Genomic DNA, 15311 nt, shown 5'->3' on the forward strand with positions numbered 1-15311 from the left:
TAAGGAGTAATAAGGGTGGACTGGTAGGATCGGGTTGCACGCCGCAACAAGGAGTAATAAGGGTGAATGTTCATATTGTTACTGATGATATGGTGGGATCGGGATGCGCGCCGCATCATTTTGTTGTTTATGTAGTCTTCCTTTGCTGTGATTTTATTCCGTAATATTGAAATTCTCTTAAGGATTGGCTATAGCTGAGTACTGTCAAGATAACTGAGTTCCGTATTTATTTACTGCAAATTAATGTTTCATTTCGTTCAGTACTTCCTTTTGCTTTATTATCAATTGTATGCGGGTTATATTATAAATGTCCCGCCTTAGCCTCATCACTATATTGTCGAGGTTAGGCTCGGCACTTACCAGTACAAGGGGTTGGTTGTACTGATACTGCACTCTATACTTTCTGTGCATATTTTGGAGCTGGTTGTGGCTGATCGAGAGGTTGGTTGCACGCATTCATCAAGGAGACCCAAGGTAGTCCTGCAGGCGTCCGCAAGCCCTGGCGTCCCCTTCTATGTTCTACATTTCTGTTTTACTTTCTTTCGAGATAGATGTACTTTTCTTTCAGACCAATACTTGTAGATATTCATAGAATGTTCGTGTGTTGTGACACCAGTTTCTGGGTGATAACGATTTCAATTTTGTTAATAGTATAAGGATAATCAGTTAGTTATGTACTTTCGCATTTATTTCAGTTTGATATATTTTTGTTAATTATAATTATAAAATGTAAAGGGAAAAGGTGAATAAACCTCTAACGTTGGCTTGCCTAGCGAGTGCGACGTTAGGCGCCATCACGATCTCGACGATGGGAAATTTGGGTCGTGACACTTCTGCATTTTTCGGCTCTAGAAAGTTGCTAAATTTATGGGAAAAAACATAACCACATAAGAATAGAGAAATAATGAAAGACCAAACATACAATCCCAATAACAACACCAAAGGGACTTTCAAGAAGAGACTTTCACTTACCTAGGAAAATATATAGCTGAGAGTTCGGTCAAGACTTAGAATCAGCAAATAACAACACTTAGATGGCACAATCTGTACGAATTCCTGTAAATATTCAAATGGGTCAAAGAAATTTGAGATGAAATATGAGAATACAAATGTAAAAACATTAAGATAAAAATTATTGCTAGCTACATGTTAAAATTTCTGCCTTCTAGAATCTTTACCCCAAATGTAAAAAATTTCCTTCATTCTTGTTGTATTTGGAAAATCCTAAGAAAACCCAACAAACTTTCGTATAACCCAAAAGAAAAATGAAAGTGTTAGAGATTTGAACATATACATGATTTGAGCTTTTGGTCAGTAACTAGATTCAGAGAAACAGAGCAGCCAACATAGTTCTTCCTTTAATTAGGAGTTGAGAAATAGAGCTATCTATATGAGATTCAAATCTTCTTATTTTAGGAATTTTGAGCAGAGGGGGATTTTGAGTAAAGAGAGATCTTGAGCAGCTGATGATAGGGGCTCTAATTTCTTTGTTTAGGCATTCAGATCTTTTAGTGTTATGCGCCTCTAACTTCTTTGTTTCTTTTAAAAATAAAATAACTAAGTATAGCAGCGACCCTATCGCTCCAAAATACAATTAACGCCGAAGTTTTTAAAGTCGCCACAAATCCGTGGAGCCAAAATTGTTTTCTCGTGGGAATAAAATATTTCAGCCTTTAGTTGCATATATCAGAGGCGACCAAATAAAGTCGCTACTAAATATTGTCATTTTGTAGAAACATTTAGAGCCACCGCTAAAACTCTAACTTTTGTTGCAACCAAATGGGTCGCCACAATAAGTTCACTTTCTTGTAGTGCAAATTAAAGATAAGATAAATGACCAAACCAGTTGTGATGTTGAGTCTGGGCTCAGATTCAAGCTTAACAATGGTTTCCCCTTTACCGGACCCTCGATTCGAAGCCAAATATGTATGAAAAACTATGCTTAAAATGAGAACCTTTCAGTAGCTAGAAAGCAGAGAAATAAATTTGTATTGCCTTGATATGCGTGTTACAATGTATATATTGAATAAGAAATATCCCCTTTATATAGTAGGGGAGTTTTAACCCTAGTGAAATCCTAAAAAAGGGTCAAAATCCTCCTTGTACATCAATCACTGATACGCTACCGGCATCAGGCAAGATCCACGCTGTGATATCCGGTTGGGTGCGGATATCACGGTCTTCTGCTAATCCTGTGCAACCGTTTGTAATGATTTCCGAGGTCTTCGAACTCGTTCCAGTTTCAGGGGGTGTGGTCCTGTTGTGCCCGGTGGGGAGCACCCCATTCCAGCCTCGAACTAAAGAGTTCTCAAATTCGGTCTCTATCTCATACATTCATATTTCGTTTGATTCACCGTGAACCCGGGGTGTGTGTTGACCCCAAGTTCACCCGTATACAAATAGTCCCCTCATTTCTCAGAGAGTAGGTTTGCCGAAACAATAGAAAATGATAGATATACCCCGGTTCCTTCCTTCGTACGTTACGACCGATGAAGAAGCCGAAATGTCCCATCAGTCGCGTCGTTCTGACTTCGGACACGTGTCACCATCAGGTGGTCGCTTCCAAATATGAAACATCACGTAATGATTACATTTTCTCCTATAAAAGCTTTGACCTTTTGTACTTCTTCCACTTTTCGATCTTAGCTTTTATCTTCGAATTCTTTAGTAGCCACCAACTTTGGTTACTTTCCAAAGTTCGGTAACAAAGACCCAGATTGACTATCTCCTCCTCAGGAGATGTGATAGAAGGTTGTACGAGGATTGCAAGGTTATCCCAGGTGATACCCTCACAATGCAGCATAGGCTTTTGGTGATGGACATTGGTATTATGATAAGGAGGAAAAAGAGGTCAGTACGAGGTCGTCCGAGGATCAGGTGGGACACCTTGACTAAGGGTAAAGCTCAGGAGTTGGAAGAAAGGTTATCGGCTATGGGAGCTTGGAGGAGTAGTGGGGATTCAAACACTATATGGTCAATGATGTAGACTGTATAAGGAAGATGGAAAGGGAGGTGTTAGGGATATCTTCGGCCGCACCGGTGGCCACAAAGGAGACTGGTGGTAGAATACAGTTGTCCAAGGCAAAGTAGAAGAGAAGAAGTCGGCTTACTTGTGGTTAGTAGGGAGCATTGGCGAGGAGGAAAGGAGAGCGAACAGTGAGAGATATAAGGTAGCAAAGAAGGAGGCGAAGCTGGCAGTCTCAGAGGCTAAGACTGCGGCTTTTTCTCGTCTGTATGAGGAACTAGGGGACAAAGGAGGGGAGAAAAAGTTATTCCGGCTGTCTAAGGCGAGAGAGAGGAGGACTCAGGATCTGGACCAAGTGAGGTGCATCAAAGATGAGGACGGTAAAGTTTTGACATGAGATGACCAAATTAAGAGGAGGTGGTAGACCTACTTTCAGAAACTTCTAAATGAAGAAGAGGATTAGGATATTTCTCTAGGTGAATTGATAAATGTTGGAAGTCTCCATGACTTTAGTTATTATAGGCCCATTGAGGTCGAGGAGGTCATGGAGGCAATGCGTAAGATGAGTAGGGGAAGAGCTACCGGGCCTTTCGAAATTCCGGTTGAACATTGGAGGTGTGTGGGTAGAGCAGGCTTGGAATAGCTGACTGGGTTATTTAATGTTATATTCGAGACGAATAGGATGTCGGAGGAGTGGAAGTGAAGTACAATGGTTCCGTTGTACAAGAACAAAGGTGATATCCAGAGTTGTAACAATTATAGGGGTATCAAATTACTGAGTCATACCATAAAATTTTGGGAGAGAGTGTAGAAATGAGAGTGCGAAGGTCGGTGTCTATTTCAGACAACTAGTTCGGGTTCATGCCGGGGCGTTCTACAACAAAAGCTATCCACCTTATTAGGAGGATGGTGGAACAGTACAGGTATAGGAAGAAGGATCTCCACATGGTGTTTATTGATCTGGAGAAAGCGTACGACAGGGTTCCTAGGGAGGTTCTATAGATCTACTTGGAGGCTAAAGGGGTTCCGGCTGCCTACATTAGGGTGACTAAAGACATGTATTATGGAGCTAAGACTCGGGTTAGGACAGTAGGAGGCGACTCAGAACATTTTTCGGTGGTTATGGGGTTGCACCAAGGGTCTGCACTCAGCCCATTCCTATTTGCCCTGGTGATGGATGCATTGACTCATCATATTCAAGGGGAGGTGCCAGAGATGAGGGTGTTGAGGTGGATGTGCGGGCATACTAAGATGGATAAGATTAGAAATGAAGATATTCGGGAGAAGGTGGGCGTGGACCCCATAGAGGACAAGAGGCGGGAAGCAAGACTCAGGTGGTTCAGGCACATTCAGAGGAGAAGCACTGATGCACTGGTGAGGAGGTGTGAGCGACTGGCTGTGGTGGGAACGATGAGAGGTAGAGGGCGGCCTAAGAAGTATTGGGGAGAGGTGATCACACCCAACTCTATTCCTAAAAAGGATAAGCGGTCGCTGCAAATATAATCCGATCTAAAAGTCCGGAGTCGAATCCCACAGAGAACTAAGGCTTAGCTATATCTGTTTAATATCACTAAAAAGACAAGTTTGAACAATTTTCTAAATTATAAAGATTAAGATTTATATTTCTAGCTAATTAACTAGAAAATACTAGAAAGCGATAAAATTATCAACTAACGAGACAAAGGGTTGGAGACTAAATTAAGGAGGTCTAGAGTTATGATTTTCCCAATTGTCGGAATCCTTCTAGCTATGTTCCCTACAATTTTGCCAATGTATTCTCTACTGATCGTGAGCACTTTAGGTGCCGTAATTTTCTCTCGAGCAACTACAATAATTTACTAGACATATTCTCTCGAACTACCCTAGTTAGCTTTATCTAACCGCTCACTATGACCACGTCAAGGCTTTGTTATTTCTAAACCTGCCTTTAAACTCGATGTATTGATTTCTCACATACGTTAGGAGTGACGTTGTTCAACAACCACCTAAATATGTATCCTTTCTCAAGTAACACATAATAAATATGTACAGTCAATCGATGGCCATTCAATCAACTAAAATAAATACGTAGTTGAACAAATAGATAAATTCAAAGGCTAAATTATATTAAAACCCAACAAGAATTCATCCTACAAAAGGTTCTATCAAAACTCTAGATAACAAATTAGCTATTCATAATAATATGTAAAATTACAATACTAAAAGTCATAACCAACAATGAAAAAATAGGAAGAGGAAGGAAAAACTCTTAGAAGAATTCCCCGCCTTGATCCTATTGTGTCTCTGCCTCCTTAGGTTGAGAAGTGTGTCCAAACTCAATCTCTCTCCGTCTCTCTCAAGAACTCCGTATGTCTCTCCAATTCCCTTAAAAGTGACGTTTTTAGGTCTATTTATATGTTTGTGACAAGCCCTAAACGTGTAGGTTAATTTCTAATCAAACTGGAAAACACTTAAAACTTTAAAAACTTGGACTAGGCCTGGCCTTAGGCCTGGCGTCGCCTGGATAAAGCCTAGTTAGGTCTGGCTTTAAGCTGGCCTCATCTTGATAAAGCCCGGTCGAGCTGGCTTTTGCCGGCTTCTCCTTTTCACCGTTCTTGAGCGCAATTTCGACGTTTAAGCATTGCTTTAGCTCTACTTTCATTTCCAATGCAACTACACATAAAATGGACTTCAGTACGCTAAAAAATGTAATTTAACATTAAAGCATGTAAAACGCAAAGCATATAATGTGCAAAAATTATGACTTATAGCCACACATCAGCAGGACATGGCGCGACTTAGGATTACTGAGGACATGACCCTTGACAAGGTATTGTGGAGATCGAGCATTAAGGTTGTAGGTTAGGAGGAAGTTGCGAATATTTCTACGGCGCACCCGAGTAGGACTAGACAGTTAGGATTTAGTTTTAGGATGCTAGTGGTTATCTACTGATGCATGGCGTTATCTACTGGTTATTATTGTACTTTTCATCTATTTTGTATTTCCTATATTGCTGTTATTTTATTATGACTCTATTGATGGTACTAATATATCGTCTCTTGTCGTCTTCTTGAGTCGAGGGTCTCCTGGAAACAACCTCTCTGCCCCTCGGGGTAGGGGTAAGGTTTGCGTACATATTGCTCTCCCTAGACCCCGCTAGTGGGATTACACTAGGTCGTTGTTGTTGTTGTACTGTTCTCACATATCAAAGCAATATAACACTTTCTCTTTAGCTCATTTTCTTGTTCATCAACTTATTATATTTGTAATTATTCTTGCACCAAACAGTTTGAGGGTATTCAAGTTCAAGGGCTAAATTCCATTCAAACACTGGTTTGCTTTATCTTATTGTCAATTTATATTATTAATCTTCATATTCATCAATTTATATTAGGTGAAATCACGTGTCCTTAAAATCATATTATAAATTTAATTGTTATCCAATTTTAGAGTAAACAATATATTTCGATTATTATTTTAAAAGTAGCTATACAATATCATTTTCCTTTAGCTCTTATAGCAACATTAGTAATATAATAGTACTATATTTTTATAGTGAGATAATTGTTTCATGAAATCAAACTAATGAGTTCTATATATGGATTTCCTTTTTAGTTTGCATAAGATTTGGATCAAGTATTATTCTGTAACAGAATCTGGTTCTTTTCTTTTAAAAATTTCTCAAAGTTTATTTAAGTAACTTAAATTATACTACTAGCCAAATCTGCTGATACGAACGTGGCCAGTACTCACAGTAACAGTCATGGTTCCATTATTCCTGGAATATCAAATTTGAACATGTGGCAACATCTGTAGAACGTCACAGTTACCTAAATTTGGACGGTGGTTTTTGTGGATAATATTTTATTTACAAAAAGGAGCTTTCCCTGACAAAAGAAGCCGATCGAGTGGGAGAATAAGTTGTATTTTTTTCATAAATAATAAGTAACAAATAATACGTAAAGTGCAAAACTGAAATGTCTTCTGAAAACGATAAATCTAACTAGTTAACCTTTTAACGGATAATGTTATAGGTTTTTGTTGGGTTGATTTGACCAAATTATCCTGAAAATTTTCATAACTTCACAAACTGAAAGGTTGTTGATGTGTTTTTTTTTTTCCTATTAAGAAAAAGTTGAAATCACGATATCAGGTTAACTTCTACCAATATCTAACAAATTAAAGGTTGATGGCATGATTCATCTTCATACTGTTTAAGGACTCGCTTTCCCGGTCAAAAGCAAGAAGGGAATCTGCTTAATTTAAATATTTTTTTTGGTACAGATAAAATTCTTATATGCGCATTTTAAATTAATAACACAAACATGGTATATTTTAAAATGAAATTTACCCTTCATAAAATATAAAATGTGTTGTTGCAAGTAGATAAGCCGTGTGAACCATCAAGATTTGTGGCAAGATAAGATCCTTTAACTCTTAACCAGAAATATCGAATTTGAACTTTGTGAATAAGAAAAATTATAGTAAATAATACCCTTTAATCAGTCTTACGCGATACAAATCATTTGCCGTGCTGTGAAAAAGCGGACTAGTAGGTATTAAAAGGAAGGTCTCAGAATGTGCCCTAAGACCAAATGCATTAAAGACTTTGACAAATTGTGGTGGCGTGAAATTTGTTGTACTACTACTAACGCGAATACTCTTTTAAGTCTTAACATAATTCTAACTGTTCGGTGTCCTACTAATTAAGAACCCCATAAAGAAACATAGTAATAAAGAGAATTGGAGTAAATATTCTTTTTATCTATCCATGCGATGCTTTTATGAAGGAAAAAAAAAAGAACAAATGGTGCTTTTTAATGTAAGATTATTAATCCACACTCATAGAAGAGATTAAAACACAAGCATAAACATAATCTTGGGTTAGAGTCCAAGGAAGCGTACCGTTAAACTCTATGTATACAGCAGCGACAGCAAACGACGATTAAGTCTGAGACCAACTTCCACAATCCACTAGCTACGCGTTCTCACGGCCCGGAGAACTTGACTGATGGGATGTCTACCGTTACCACATATTCAAGAGGCAGAATACGCTAGGGTTTTCTAATAGCTAGGGAAAGGGGGTTGGCCTCTATTTATAAAGAGTGCCTACCCATCACAGGCCAATAGTTATTGAGCCTCACTTATCCACACGGACAATATTTAATATTAGACCTTTTATTTATCCACCACTTGGGCCACGTCACTATCCTTTCAAGCTATAACCAATTAACGTAAGTCCAAATTCTAACATTCTCCCACTTGGACGCCAATGTTAATTGAGGACAAGAAAACAATTTTAAATATTTGAGTTTTTAAGAAAATCATTTTGAAAAAGGATTTTAGACTCTACGATGGCCACACTACTCACATAGCCAAGGATAGAATGACCCATATAACAATCCATTTAGTCTCAATAGAAAAGACTAACAATGAATCGTAGCAGGCATCACACCATTTTAAGGTATGAATTCTATCTACGACCACATATGCTAGAATTTCCATCAACATGGATCAAACATGTGTGCTAAGCATTTTATCTTCTAATCAAGGTTAATAGATTCACACCTCTTAGAAAGAAATAATCCTCCAAGTGATATTATAACCATAGCACCTAAGGAGCCTCCAAGTGACACAAAATCAAATCACCTCAGGAGGATTCCCTTGTGCCTTACCCGGGATAATCAAGGCAACAAGCCGCAAGACTCAAAGATATCATGAGTTTATGCAATGTCCAATTGGAAATAAAAATAAATAAATTTTCATGTTAGTCATAAGCATAACAAATATCAAATAACACAAGCTTGCATAAAACTAGAATTTATTAAAAGGAATATCTCAGTCAGCAATTACAAAGTAACTCCTACTGACTAAAGCACATCAAAAGACTCTAAAATACCCATATTTTTAGCATGTTGATTAAACACCACAGGCCTAAGACCTTTAGTCAAAGGATCAACCAACATAGATTCTGTGCTAATATGCTCAATACATATATCACCTTCTTTTACGATGTCTCTAACCTTAAGAAACTTAAGGCTAACATGCTTAGAGCCTCTTGTTCTCTTGTTATTCTTGGAGAAGAATACAGTTGCACTGTTGTCACAGAAAATAGTCACCAGCTTAGATATAAAATCCACAATTTGCAATTTAGTAAGAAAATTCTTCATCCAGACAGCATGTGAAGTAGTCTCAAAACAAGCAATAAACTCAGCTTCCATTGTAGATGTAGCAGTGATACTTTGCTTCTCACTTTTCCAAGAAATAGCACCTCCACCCAACATAAAAATATACCCAGAAGTTGATTTCATAGTGTCTTGACAACCTGCAAAATCAGAATCTGAATATACTAGAAGATCCAGATCATCAAACCTTTTGTATACAAGCATGATGTCTTTGGTGCATTGTAGATATCTCATCACTTTCTTTGCAGCCACCCAATGTGCCCACCCAGGATTAGAAGAAAATCTTCCCAACATGTTAACAGCAAATGCAATATCAGGCCTTGTACAAACTTGTATGTACATCAAACAACCAACAACACTTGCATATGGCACATCTTTCATAGTTCTCATTTCAACTTCATTTTTCGAACATTGGTCCTTGCTAAGTTTGTCTCCTTTTACGACAGGTGCAACACCAGGTCTACAGTCTTGCATATTGAAAGTTTTAAGAACACTCTCAATGTAGGAACGCTGTGATAAACCCAATAAACCATATGACTTATCTCTTTTAATTTCTATCCCAAGAACAAAAGAGGCTTCACCAAGATCTTTCATATCAAAAGGCCTAGACAAAAATTGTTTGGTCTTATTCATCAAGCCCAAATCATTTGTGGCCAGCAAAATATCATCAACATAGAGAACCATAATAATAAAATTGCCATTAGCTATTTTGAGATAAACATATTCATCAAGCTTATTTTCCACAAATCCAAATTTTGTAATAATTTCATCAAATTTCAAGTACCACTGCCTGGAGGCTTGTTTAAGCCCATAAATGGATTTGTTAAGCTTGCATACTAGATGTTCTTTACGAGCTTCTTTAAATCCTTCAGGTTGAACCATGTAAACTTCTTCAAGTAGACTCCCGTTCAGGAAAGCAGTTTTAACATCCATCTAGTGCAATTCTAAATCAAAATGAGCCACAAGAGCTATCACAATCCTAAATGCATCTTTGGATGAAACAAGAGAAAATGTTTCTTTATAATCAATACCTTCTTTCTGAGTGTAACCCTTAGCAACCAACCTTGCTTTATAACGGTCTATGTTTCCCTTAGAGTCTCTTTTAGTTTTAAACACTCATTTGCAACCAATAGGTCTAAAACCTTCAAGCAATTCAACTAACTCCCACACTCCATTGTGTTCCATGGAGCGCATTTCATCTTTCATTGCCTCACGCCATTTATCAACAAATGGAGAGGAAATAGCTTGAGCATATGATAAAGGATCAGTCAGCTCTCCAGTATCACTAAGATTTTCAGTCACATACACGATAAAATCATCAGAGATGGTAGACCTTCTTTCGCTTTGTGACCTGCGGAGTGGTTCATTATGTACATTTTGTTCAGGAATTATGGGATCTACGTCATTGTTCCCTTGATTCTCCCCCTCATGAATAGGTTGGTTTACCACCTTTTTATGTATAACGGGTACAGGGACAATGACTTCCTTCTCTTTCAATACAATTTCCTTACCACATGAACAATCACAATCACAAACATCATGCTCAAGAAATTTCGCATTAATAGACTCAACGATTCTAGTGCCATGCCCAGGACAGAAAAACCTAAAACCTTTAGAGTGATCAGGATAGTCTATAAAGAAATAACTAGTAGTTTTAGGATCAGTTTTCTTTTCTGTGGGTGAATAAATACGAACTTCAGCTGGACATCCCCAAATGTGAAAATGGTTCAAGCTAGGTTTTCGGGTTGTCCATAGTTCAAAGGGGGTTTTCAAGACAGATTTTGTAGGAACTCTATTCAGGATATAGCTAGCTGTTTTTAAGGCTTCACCCCAAAGAGATTCAGGTAGGCTAGTCCTTGACATCATACTTCTCACTATTTCCATGAGAGTACAATTTCGTCTTTCAGCCATACCATTCTGCTCAGGAGTACCTGGCATGGTATATTGTGCTACTATCCCACATTCTTGCAAAAATAAAGCAAAAGGCCCCATACATTGACCAGACTCATCATATTTTCCATAGTACTCACCACCACGGTCAGACCTCACTATCTTAATGGATTTGCCAAGCTGTTTTTCAACTTCAGTCTTGTAAATTTTAAACTTATCAAGTACTTCAGATTTTTCTTTTAAAAGATATATATAACAGTACCTTGAAAAGTCATCAATAAAAGTAATAAAATACTTATTATTGGTTAAAGTAGGTACATAAGGTCCACTAATATCAGTATGAATTATTTCTAAGAGTTCAGAGCTCCTAGTAGAACCCTTTCTCTTAACATTGGTCATTTTACCCTTAACACGATCCACACAAGTTTCAAAATCTTTTGGATCAAGAACAGGTAAAATATTTTCCTTTATCAATCGTTGAATTCTTTCTCTAGAAATATGACCAAGACGTCTATGCCATAATAGGTAAGACGTTTTACTCATAGCAGATCTTTTGTGGGCAATATTTTCCACATGCATTGTAGAAAAAGTTTCATTCAATATATTCAAGCAATATTGACCATCACTTAAAAAGCATCAACAACAACATCTGAATCATAGGAAATTTTAATAATACCATTATTTTGTTAAAATGAATAACCAGCTTTGTCCAAGAGGGAAACTGAAACTAATTTCCGTCTTATAGACGGTACAAAAACAGTATTTTCTAAACGAATACTAGAATTATTCTTAAAAGGTAAAATAGATATCCCTATAAACTCTACTTTTGCTTTGAGTCCATTGCCCACAACAACACTAGCTTCATCTTCTTTTGGCTTCCGTCTGCTTACTAGATCCTGCAAGTCATTGGTTACATGAATAGTTGCACCACTATCCAACCACCAGGAATTTAAAGGAACATGAACAAGACTAGTTTCAAAGCAGACAAAAGCCAAAAGATTACCTGATTTCTTTTTCAGAGGACAACCAACTTTCTTATGACCTACTTGTTTGCAATTCCAGCACATGATTTCTTTCTTAATTACAGCTTGAGGACCAAGAGAATTATGAGACTGACCTTGGTTAACACCATGATTATTAGTATGACCACTATTACCACCTGGATGATGAGAATGACCATGTTTCCTTTTGTGAAATTTGGGTCCACCTTTTCTTTTATATGAGGGATAGTCAGCTGATCTAGACGAACTAACAAGTTCACTACACCCTCAACTTTCTCCTTTTGGATCCTCCCTTCCTCTACCACACAAACAATAATAAGCTCATCAACACTCCATTTATCCTTTTGTGCATTATAGGTTGTCTTAAGCTGGTTAAACTGCTCAGGAAGGGATCTTAGAGATTGGTGAACAAGAAAATCATCGGCAATGGTTACACCTAAATTGTTCAGTTTGGTAGCAAATGTTAACCAATTTCATAATATGATCACAGACACTACCTACAAGGTCATACTTAATGGTGGACAAGGAATCAATCAGGCTACCTATCTCAGCTTTATCAGATTCTAGGAATTTCTGTCCAATGGCACTCAAAAAATCTTTTGCATTCCCATTATCCTTAATTGCACCTTTTATGTGATCAGAAATGGATCTCTTCATGATCATGAGACTCAATTTGTTAGCCTTCATCCATTTCTCATTCTTAGCCTTTTCATCAGCAGTGCTAGTAGTTGTGGGTTCAACGGGTTTTTGTTCAATCAATGCAAAGTCCATGTCCATCAGGCCTAACACTATTTCAACATCCTGTTTTCACTTCTTGTAGTTGCTACTAGTTAGAGTTTCAATGGAATTCAACTGAGTAGCCATGTTTTTAAGAGTTGTATAAGCAAACAATACAAACTTAGATAAAATTATGGGCAGGAAAATATAAATCAAAAGAGTCAAAGACATCCATCACACCCCTCCTTTGGATAGAAGATGCAACTGTCTCCCCTTTTAAAAATCAAGGAGTCCAAGGAATTCATTGCATCCTCACCTTTAGGCAAGAGATGCAAAACCTCCTCCCTGTTATCCAAGAGCGCAAGGCATAAATTGTGTCCTTCCTTTAGGTAAGAGACACAAAACCTCCTCTTACATCAAATTATCCTTATTTATTGTATATATATACATGAGAATCCAAGATATTAAGTTTCATCCTTTGGGTTGAAATATAATATCTTATCTCATAAATTAATTTAGCATCACTAGTATTAAAAGGTAAACCTCCAACACTAGCATACAGTCAACAAAGAACAATTTAGACATGGTATATTGAGAATATTTCAATGACTCAAATAAACAGACCACTTTGGTGGAAACTATTCATCAATCATAAATCTCAATCCATGTATAATATTTTCACATGTATAAGGTTTTAAGAATTTTCAATGATTCCAAATAAATAGACCACTTTGATGGAAACTATTCATTAATCATCAATTCTTATTTAAATAATATCATATACATGTGGGATAAATTTAGCCCATATATTTAAATCTTTTATTTATTTATTCCATTCTCTAACTAATATTTAAAAAAAAAGTCCCAGCAACAATTTATTGTGTCAATTCATATACAATATACCAACAAACAAGTCATAGACATACAAGAATCACTATACACAATCAAGTATAACGTTAAATAAGGAATATGATAACAGACAAAAGTCGTAATATCACGGTAAGTTCAAACAGTCTGTTTCAACTAAGTATTAAATATTCTTTCACTACACAAAATAAATATAATTTAGTATGTTGGCAAAATGATATTCTATTTGGAGTTGTGGCCCACGTAACTTAACAGAATCAAAAAGAAATATCAACTACATATACTAAAAGACAGAATCAAGTCCATCTCAAAACGTAGGTCAAAATATTGCTTTTATTAAAATGATGAAACTCATCACCATGCGCCGCTATTATGTGGTAAACTAGGTAATTTGTCCGCGCTTCGCGGGGTAAGTATACAAATTATCCTTTACTAAGATTCAAAATAAAAAATAACAAAAAGATAGATTCTTCTTAAAACTAAACATATTAAGAGCATTCAACAAAAATGGAAAAATTAGCACTATCACATATTTGAAGAACTTCTAACGAATGATAACAAAAGTCTTCCCTTTTATCATTTTATCTTCTACTTATGTTTCAATAGTAACATTTGTTCCTTGATATAACTGGCTTCTCAATATTGAATGATCTTTCACAAAATAATCAAGCATCCCTTTCTCTATTTTTATGTTCACAAAAAACATATAATGTTTAGTTTCACGGCGTGCACTATACTTGTTGGCAAGAGCTTCATGATATGAAGGTTTCCTAAAATAATCATCGTTTAAGATCACAGGTGAGTTCAAATAAGTTGGACCTGTTAATAAATAACATAAAAGAAAAATTGACTAAATATTAAATCAATGATAATCTTGACTGAAAATTGATGAACACAATGTTCTTTCAATAATCTTCACGGAATCTTAGCATTAATTCTCTGGGTAATGAAGATACACAAGTAAAAAAGAGAAACGAATAAGAAAAATACAAAGGCATATTACAAAGAAAAAGAAGATAAGTAGTTTGTATACACTAAACAATCATAACATATTCTCCGAAAATCTTTTTCAAAACTTCATCAACAGATTCAACAAAGAAACTATACTTGAACAATTAAAATACTAAAGAAAGCTAAATATAGAATGAAAAAAAAACAAAAGAAAGGATGGAAAATAAATAATGTAGCTAAAATTGGTAATCTCACGTGAATGTAAGGAACAATCTTAATATCAAGCCCACCAAAAAATTGCCATTGTATCTTAAAAAATTTGTACTCTATATCGAGTTTTCCCAGTATGCGACGAAGACAAGATAATAATTTTTTTTACAATTTACAATCAAAATCACCTCATACAATAGTATCCATCAATCTAGAGAAATCAAGCGCTTGATCTTTTTTATCATTCCGGATACAAGGAAATCTTCTTCCTCTATTGCCATATAATTGTCCACAATTTGTATTGTGGCAATAGGGTACCAGTTTGTAGAAGAGCGTGCCCTCATTAAGTCTTTGTTGTATACTGAAGTAGTAGAACTGTCTCATTGTTAAATTTTGTATCATGAAAGTTTTGTTGATTACATCTCTGCCAAAAGAACTCCAAGTCTATATCCGTCTTCACCACACTGGTAAATTAATGGGTAATTCAAAGACATGAAACTTGGGAGTAAATATGTGATTCTTTGAAGTCCTTTTTTTTTGTCGGA

The sequence above is a fragment of the Nicotiana sylvestris genome, chromosome 6 (assembly GCF_000393655.2).
Source record: "Nicotiana sylvestris chromosome 6, ASM39365v2, whole genome shotgun sequence".
Lineage (NCBI taxonomy): Eukaryota > Viridiplantae > Streptophyta > Magnoliopsida > Solanales > Solanaceae > Nicotiana > Nicotiana sylvestris.